The sequence below is a fragment of the Trichechus manatus genome, unplaced genomic scaffold, assembly GCF_000243295.1.
Source record: "Trichechus manatus latirostris isolate Lorelei unplaced genomic scaffold, TriManLat1.0 scaffold00018, whole genome shotgun sequence".
Lineage (NCBI taxonomy): Eukaryota > Metazoa > Chordata > Mammalia > Sirenia > Trichechidae > Trichechus > Trichechus manatus.
The window spans coordinates 17890976-17896980 of NW_004443954.1; positions in this window are offsets into that span (position 1 = coordinate 17890976).

Below are 6005 nucleotides of genomic sequence, written 5' to 3' on the forward strand. Positions count from 1 at the left end.
AAATGTAAATAAACAATTCTTCACTATCACACTATTCTCAATCATGTTTCTGTAGCCACAATGTCATTTGACATCACAGTGACAAGGAGCCTTTCTCTCAGAGGTGTGGACGGCAAACTTAGCTAGGAGACAGGTGAGTTCAAAATACCTTTCATGTACAAAATATCCCTATAGCTCAAAGAAATTCACAAATATCCAACACATGCAAGCAAATGCGAAGGAATAGGGCATTTGCCCATTAGATTTTGCCGCATGGAGCTTGATTTTCAATTGTGCTCTTTAAATTCCTTTCCTCCACCTTCAAAGACCCTGAGGTACAGAACATAGCTCTGACAATGAATGACTCTTAGGATAGGGATAAAGCATGTATCAGAATTTCCAAGGGCACGTCTAGCAGCTGGAAAAACAACACATCAACACCATCACCACCCCCTCAGACACTCCTTCCAACTCTCACGGTTACCAATCATATCAGGAGGAAAGGGGCCAAAGCTGACAGAGGAACACACAGAACTGCTGAGCTTCTGCTCCAAACCAAAGTCCTTTTAGTAGAAACTTCCAACAGCCAGTTAGATCATGAAGCTTATGGACAGCAACCCCCCTCCCCTCACCAATTACCACTTGGGAAAGAGGAAAGTCTAGCCAGGCATCTATGACTGCTGTTGAATCTATCCAACCGACAAGCACCCAGATAAAGAATCAGGAAGTGCCTGCAAGTCACCAACATCATTTTACCACAAGGCAGTTCCAGATTTGCCTCAAGGACCGAATGATGCCCCTCCTAAACACCCTGGCCTAGACCATGGTTTTTTTCCTAATAAATAAGCCTGGGTGGCTATGACTTGGAATCGACTCGACCACAATGGGTTTGGTTTGGTTTATGTCTGGGGAGCGCCAATACACTGTAACTATGCTCGCCGATACAGTTGCCACTAGGGGCATACTGCTATCTAAATTTAAATTAATTAAAGCTAAATAAAATTTAAAATTCCGTTTCTCAGTCAAACTAGCCATATTTCAAATGCTCAACAGCTACACGTGGCCAATGGCTACTGTTCTGGACAATGTATATGCGGAACATTTCCATTATTATAGAATATCCTATGGACAGCATAGACAAAGACCATAGTAAATAAGAGCAAGTCTCTCTCATGAGAAATTTTTCTCTTGCTCAGAGATTAGTATTCTTTTAAAGGTCCTAGTTGTTGTTGTTGTTAAGTTGCTTCTGAGTTAGCTTTCAGTCAGGGCGATCTTCTGTATAACAGAACGAAATGTTGCCCAGTTCAGTCCATACCTAACCCTTATGATGAAATGTATGGCATTCTTTCCATATATCATATTTTCATATTAATTAACTACACTTTCAACCTAAAAATGTAACTGTCTTCCAACATGTATTTCTATACTTCTTAATAATAATTTTCACCATGTAAGGGATCATTCAAAACTATACAAAATTCAAACACTTGGGAATAATTAATTTCAAAATCCTTTTCATTTTATAATGGTCACAGTTACTGTTGTCATTTAATAACGTATTTGCAAACTTAATTTTTACAACCAAAAATCTACACAGGCCACTGTTTTTCTTAGTGGCTTTGTGCATTATTTTCATTCACTATTTGATTGGAAGAAAAAGATTAAGGATGTAAGGTTCTACAGAAGGTCCACGTTAGTCCAAGCACCATATTAAAAGTAAAATCATGAAAAACAGGAATTGTATTTATAGATTGCTTGCTTCATTTGTAACACTAGGTACTTACTCTCCAATTCCGCAGACATTAACTGAAGAGGTACATATTTGTACAGGGCAAACAGTGCTCTGAACTAGCGGTATCTCCACCCACTCCTCTAACTAGCCAAACACCAGAAAACAGCCCTGGAAGCCCTCCTCCATGCATTCATTTTTTTAAATATTTAATGAGTCCCGACTTACTATATAGAGCAAACAAACATGGCCCCTGTCCTCATGCAGCTTAAAAACCAGCTACCATCAAGTCAGTTCCAACTCATGGCTAACACGATGTGTGTCAGAGTAGAACTGTGCTCCCTAGGGTTTTTGATGGCTGATTTTTTGGAAGTAGGTTGCCAGGCCTTTCTTCCAAGGTGTCTCTGGGTGGACAAGAACCTCCAACCTGAAGTTAGCAGCCAAGCACATACTGTTCAGGGACTGTTCACGCAGTTTACTCTTCTAATAAAATACTCCTCAGATCTTCCCCATATTCAACCCATCATCAAGCCTGCTAATTCTGCTTCCTGAATATCTCACAAGTCTACTTCCTCCTCCATATTCATACAATGTCTGATGGACCGTGTCTGATGGAGTGAGGCCTTGATGGTTTAGTGAAGGGCAAAAACTAAAGGTCTCCGTGGTTCCGCCCAGTCCAGTCTCCACACTTTCACACTACTACTGAATGATCTCCTAAAGCAAATTGGTACCTCTCCCCTGATTAAAATCCTTAAAAGGCCTTCCCATATTTTTCCAAAAGCTTCAGAATGGTTGACAGCACTTGGTAATCGAACCCCCACTGACCTCTCCATTCTCAATCCCCCACCCTCCCTTCCCTCTGCCCTCTGAAGCATTCACAACACCCACACGAGCTACATCAAACCTTGGAAGCTTACAAAGGAACTACCCTTTCTCACGCCTTCCTTTCCTTCACAGCTGTGGTTTCTTCTTCTCTGGCTGTCTCCCCCTTCGCTGCACAGAGTCTGGCCTCTTTTTCCTCTCAGTTCCTTTGTTACCTCTGCCCCTCTGACCCCTCACCCCTCCCCTCCTCAGGCTCATTCTGGAGCCTTCTCCACATTTCCTCTGCATCATGGGCAAGGTCTACAACAACAAACGCACACCACTGTTCTCGTTAGCTTACTCGCCTCTCTCCCTAGGACTAGCCAGTTGCTATGTAGTCGAGCTGATTCCGACTCTGGCAATCTCACACGTTTCAGAGTAGAACTGTGCTCTATAGGGTTCTTCTTTCAGAAGTAGATCACCAGGCCTTTATTCCAAGGTGCCTCCGGGTAGGTTCGAACTGCTGACCTTTTGGTTAGTAGTCAAATGCTTAACCATTTGCGCCACTCAGGCTCTCCTCCCTAGAGACTAGAGTCTTGCTATATGAAGTGGGGTCCTGGGAGCAGCGGGCTTCCCCTGGGAGCAGGTGAGAAATACAGACTCTCAGGTTCAGGAGACCTCCTGAACCAGAATCTGCATTTTATCCATAAAGGTCCCAGGTGACTCCCGTGCATGTGAAACTTGTGAAGCCCTGCTCTGAGACTCTGCACCCTAGCACATACTGATCACTCAACTAATGTGTAAATGAATAACCAACATCAAATGACACTCAAAAACTTACAAAGCAAATAATAGATACATTATCTTACACTTAAAGTTAGTCTTGGCATTCATTACTGACAAAGAAATAATACTGACATCACTCAAAGAATTATGAATAGCCCTTAGTAACAAAGTTTAATTTGTAACGGTTTACAAGGGGTGGGCATCAACAGGTTGTTTAAAGTTAAAGATTTGCCCATCTGCTGCCAATCATGCTTGCAAGACAAAAAATGCAGTTAACATTAATATCTAATGGCATGTTACATAACACACGATTTCACAGGTTTCTTGCAGAAATCTTTCAGTTATTTCCACATAACTTTGAGAAGTCTGAATATCGTAAACTGCCTCTCAGATAAAGATTATTTTTCTTCTACATAAGAGTGCCCGTGTTTTCAAGACAACTAATGTAATAGCTCTCAGCTAACAGTTAATACTGAGTGCATGCCCTCAGCACTATTTCTTTTTGTTAACGATCAAAGGAGCATATTCTCCCATACATAAACTGCAGCACTAAAGCATAAAAAACAGAGAACCTATGCCGTTTAGAGAACAACCTTCACACCCTGCAATACAACATTCAAATATTGTTCCCTGAAACCAGCTCCTGCAAAGACTACACCCCCCTGAGAAGACGGCCAGCATCTGATCCTAACCCAGATGACAGCAGACCCACTCATCCTGCCCAAGAACACGGGAAACACACCCACGACAGCTTTCTTTCTGTAGACAACGTCAAGTGGTCAGCAACAGACTGGCAGTATTGTAATTTTACCTTAAGTACCAACATTACACGAGAGAAGACAGATGAGGACAAGCATGCACCTATATACATAACTATATACTAGCTGAAAGGCTGGCAGTTCAAACCCACCCAGAGGCACCTGGGTCTGACGATCTGCTTCCGAAAGGTCACGGCCTTGGAAACCTTATGGTGCAATCGTACTCTGACACATGGGGTCGCTATGAATATCTCACAAGTCTACCTCCTCCACCCTATTCATACCATGTCTGATGGAGTGAGGCCTTATGGTTTAGTGAAGGGCAAACACTAAAGGTCTCCCTGGTTCTCCCCAGTCCAGTCTCCACACTTTCACACTACTATCGAATGATCAGAACGGACTCGACTGTAACTAACAACAAAATCGTATCCATATACATACAAAATATGCATCTGTGCACAATATTATGTCTATACCATATTTTTTTAATGCTATCCTAATTCATTTTAACATGGAGCAGGGGGTAAACAAATGAGAGACAATGGAAGATGTAAGTAAATGGAAAATCTTTAAGTCATTTAATTGTGACAGGGGAAAATTACATTTCAGTAACATATTTTCACAAACCTGGCAAGGATATCTTTAGCACAGACCAAAGGGAGGGATAATAGAAAGTTTACGAAGTTGGTGATCACTAGTATATGTTGCTTAATATTGTAAAATATACTGGAATATTTTAAACAAACTTGGTGGGTTTATAAAGGCCAACGACACCATATGTTTATTAGCAGAATGAAAAAAATCATGATAAGAAAATACATTTTCCCACTCACTCTAGACTTATTTCAAGCTACTGACTTGGCACACACAGAGAACATCTAGATGCCCAAGCCTACAAGAGCTGAGGCAGAGCGGGGAAGAAGGGAGAGAGGGAGGAGGAAGGTACAGCCACTGGGATGTCCTCTGTCAAGGGTCCCCTGGCAACCAACCTCCTACACCTTGGACACTAACCCACGCAGGCCCAGGGCAACATGCTCAGGGGCTGAAAACCAACAAACCGCCCTTGTTAGGAACCAAGGTATTTTTATACAGACTGTAGCTGTCACAAAATAACTAACTAATCTAGCAATTGCCTACATTTTTTTGCATTTTAAAAGTCTTTAGAAAGCTTTAAAAAACAAGCCTGTTGCCATCCAGTCGATTCTGACTCATAGCGAACCTATCCGACAGAGCAGAACTGCCCCGTAGGGTTTCCAAGGCTGTACTCTTCACAGAAGCAGACTGCCACGTCTTTCCCCCACAGACAGCCTGGTGGGTTCAAACCTCCGACCTTTCATTAGCAGCCCAGCACTTAACCAGTACCCCACCAGGGCTCTTTTCCATATTCCAGGACGGTTTAAACCGTACCCAATCCCTGCCTGGTTTGAAAGGCAGAGAGAAAAAGGGTGTAGTTAAACAGTCTTCTCTGACAAAACAACTAACATTCTTAAGAAGAAAGAGAGAGAAAGTAGGGGGAAGAAGGGAAAAGGTGGTGGGGGGGAGAGAAGGAAGGAAAGAACAGGGGAGAGGAGGGAGGGGAAAGGGAAGGAAGAAAGGAAGGAAAAGAGAGAGACTGAGACCAACCAACCAATCTTCAGCAGCACTGCAGCTAAAAATAATCTCTTTGCTAGAGCGGGGACTATGTGATGGGAAGAGAACCTATCCATCATCAACAAACGAGCACAAAGACAGGCTAAGTGACACAGGATGCCAAGGGCAGGGGTCACAACAGTAAGCTGCGGGGTTTTCTAAGGCCGATGCCTATTAAGGTGCATATTTCAGATAAAAGAGAAATACACAGGAATTACAATAATTCAAATTTTCATCAAGGAAACAAGCCATATAAAACCAACAGAACTGTAAAGGAGGGTTGAGGAGGTCTTTGGAAGAGTATTACATAAAGTGTTTTGGAA